We start from the raw sequence: 3,694 nt of genomic DNA on the forward strand, positions 1-3,694 counted from the left end.
GTCCTCCCTAAATACGGTCCCACCAACCTCCTGTGGTACAAACACAAACAGTAAAATATATCATAAAAAATGCAAAGTGGTAAAAGATCAGAAAAGGAACCCAAAAGGTTCAGTCATGTTGTAATAGTCTGATGAAAAAAGTTTAGGTTGATGATTTAACAGGCAGATAGAACTGGGATAGAAGCTGTTCTAGAACCTGTGGTCCAGAAACTGATTTAACAGGCAGATAGAACTGGGATAGAAGCTGTTCTAGAACCTGTGGTCCAGAAACTGATTTAACAGGCAGATAGAACTGGGATAGAAGCTGTTCTAGAACCTGTGGTCCAGAAACTGATTTAACAGGCAGATAGAACTGGGATAGAAGCTGTTCTAGAACCTGTGGTCCAGAAACTGATTTAACAGGCAGATAGAACTGGGATAGAAGCTGTTCTAGAACCTGTGATCCAGAAACTGATTTAACAGGCAGATAGAACTGGGATAGAAGCTGTTCTAGAACCTGTGGTCCAGAAACTGATTTAACAGGCAGATAGAACTGGGATAGAAGCTGTTCTAGAACCTGTGGTCCAGAAACTGATTTAACAGGCAGGCAGAACTGGGATAGAAGCTGTTCTAGAACCTGTGGTCCAGAAACTGATTTAACATGTGTGAGTGTCCAGTGTGTGTTTGTCAATTGTTTCAGTGTTTATGTGTGTATCCAGTGTGTGTTTATCCAGTGTGTGTGTGTGTGTGTGTGTGTATCCAGTGTGTGTGTGTGTGTGTATCCAGTGTGTGTGTGTGTGTGTGTGTGTGTGTGTGTGTGTGTGTGTGTGTGTGTGTGTGTGTGTGTGTGTATCCAGTGTGTTTGTCAAGCATGTGTGTATCAAGCATGTGTGTGTGTCCAGTGAGTGTGTGTGTGTGTCCAGTGTGTTTGCCCAGTGTTTGTGTGTATGTGTGTTTGTCCAGTTTGAGTGGGTGGCCAGCGTGTGTGTGTGTGCCTAGTGTGTGTGTCTGTGTCCAGTGCGTGTGTGTGTTCAGTGTGTGTGTTCAGTGTGTGTGTGTGTGTTCAGTGTGTGTGTTCAGTGTGTGTGTGTTCAGTGTGTGTCCAGTGTGTGTGTGTGTTCAGTGTGTGTGTGTGTTCATTGTGTGTGTGTGTTCAGTGTGTGTGTGTGTGTGTGTGTGTCCAGTTATTATTTCAGGGACACTGAGTCGCCACCATCATAAACCCTAAACCCTGGATAGAGGGGTTCAGTGAATGTGGAGGTGAATGTGATCAGGTGGGTCAGTGTGTCAGAGGAGGCTCTATAGAAGGACAGAGTGCCGGCTGACCAGTCCAGATACACTCCTACTCTGTGGGGGCTGGAGGAGGGGACGTCTATGGTAGTGGAGTTATTATTATACCAGCTGGAGGAGGGGACGTCTATGGTAGTGGAGTTATTATTATACCAGCTGGAGGAGGGGACGTCTATGGTAGTGGAGTTATTATTATGCCTGGCAATGTATCTGTTGTCAGAGCAGAACAGACTCCAGGACTTGTCATTGTGTCCAAGCCAACAGTCCTTAACCCTTCCTCTCCTGCTGATTCCTTTATATGTCACTCCTATATCAGCCCCCATTATCCCACTCCACTCTACCTCCCAGTAACAGCGCCCAGTCAGACCCTCTCTACACAGCACCTGTCTCCAGTCCTCAAATCTCTCTGGGTGATCAGGATACGGCTGCTCCTCTGTCCTACGTGTCACCTTTCTGTTCTCCTCAGACAGAGAGAGGTGTCTGTTTACTGTGTTTAGGTCCAGTGTGAGATCACAGACATCTGATGGATGAAACCAGACACAATATTAGAAATCATCATCATTCACATTACAATGTTAACTCACTTTTCACTAATTCATTTAATGTAGATGTTTCTAGGTATCAAAAGGAGAAGTTAAGGTAACTTGAGACTTGTTGAATGATCACATGTTATACTGTATGGTAATATAAAACACAGTTATTCACAATAATTACACACACACACATTGTCATATCAACTCTTTGTAAACGTTGGTGTCCCTGATTTGTGCTTCTGTAGAACTACAGATGATATTTAATATGACCAAGTCAGTAATGATGGTGGTCTTTGACTTAACTTGAATTAAGACTTATTCTTAGTCATATTCTTCACAGCAGTGAACACTCACATTTTCTAAGTCCAGGTTTCATTCTGTTCTCTCCACCATGTTCCACACTGTAGCGGTAAGCAGAAGAACAGACAGTCATTGAGGGATACACCTGAACACACACACACACACACACACACACACACACACACACACACACACACACACACACACACACACACACACACACACACACACACACACACACACACACACACACACACACACACACACACACACACACACACACACACACACACACACCTTTGTCCAAGTGGTGGTGAGAGTGTTTGTCTTAACTAGCCTGATAAGTCAAACATGTCTGATATGAACATTGACATAAACCCTCTACATACTTGAGTTTCTCCAGTCTGCAGTGTGGATCCTCCAGTCCAGCAGAGAGCAGTCTGACTCCTGAGTCTCCTGGGTGATTGTAGCTCAGGTCCAGCTCTCTCAGGTGTGAGGGGTTTGACCTCAGAGCTGAGACCAGAGAAGCACAGCCTTCCTCTGTGACTAGACAGCCTGACAGCCTGCAAAGAGTCAAATCATATTAAAATCACACTGCTATTCTTTGGTGGTGAAAATAGTGGCAGTATATTTTTTCAACATATGAAACCTTCCATATCTATTCTTAAATTAATGTATCATATTATAAATTACAAATGATCAAAGTATTGCCTGCAGATAGAAACATGTATAGTACAAATATTTGAGTAGACTGACCAGACCAGTTTAAAAGCAGTATCAGTCAAAAGACAGACAGTGAGGTATCAGATTTAGATTGTATTGAGCATACAGTCCACACCATATCTATTTTGACAGTGAAGCAAACATTTTAACCTCTTACATCTAGACGTTCCGCTAGCGGAACACCTGCTCCAATATCCAATGATAGGCGTGGCGCGAATTACAAATTCCTCAAAAATACAAAAACTTCAATTTTTCAAACATATGACTATTTCACAGCATTTTAAAGACAAGACTCTCCTTAATCTAACCACACTGTCCGATTTCAAAAAGGCTTTACAACGAAAGCAAAACATTAGATTATGTCAGGAGAGTGCCCAGCCAGAAATAATCAGACACCCATTTTTCAAGCTAGCATATAATGTCACATAAACCCAAACCACAGCTAAATGCAGCACTAACCTTTGATGATCTTCATCAGATGACACACCTAGGACATTATGTTATACAATACATGCATGTCTGTTCAATCAAGTTCATATTTATATCAAAAAACAGCTTTTTACATTAGCATGTGACGTTCAGAAAAACCATACCCCCGCAAACTTCCGGGGAATTTACTAACAGTTTGCTAAATTACTCACGATAAACATTCACAAAAAGCATAACAATTATTTTAAGAATTATAGATACATTACTCCTCTATGCACTCGATATGTCCGATTTTAAAATAGCTTTTCGGATGAAGCACATTTTGCAATATTCTAAGTACATAGCCCGGCATCACAGGGCTAGCTATTTAGACACCCGGCAAGATTAGCCTTCACCAAAATCATATTTCCTATAAGAAAAATGTTCTTACCTTTCCTGTT

General features: G+C 42.0%; 1 long non-coding RNA gene across 1 annotated transcript; it reads right to left on the reverse strand.

The window, feature by feature from the left end:
* Nucleotides 1–1,051: 1,051 nt before the first annotated feature.
* On the reverse strand, nt 1,052–2,661 carry LOC145877497 (uncharacterized). The gene is made up of 3 exons (XR_014391798.1): nt 2,492–2,661; nt 2,157–2,203; nt 1,052–1,789 (listed from the first exon to the last, which is right to left on the reverse strand). It is a non-coding gene; the product is annotated as an uncharacterized LOC145877497 (long non-coding RNA).
* Between the last annotated feature and the right edge of the window lie 1,033 nt (nt 2,662–3,694).

This window comes from Salmo salar, chromosome 03 (genome assembly GCF_965601325.2).
Source record: "Salmo salar chromosome 03, fSalSal1, whole genome shotgun sequence".
Taxonomy (NCBI): domain Eukaryota; kingdom Metazoa; phylum Chordata; class Actinopteri; order Salmoniformes; family Salmonidae; genus Salmo; species Salmo salar.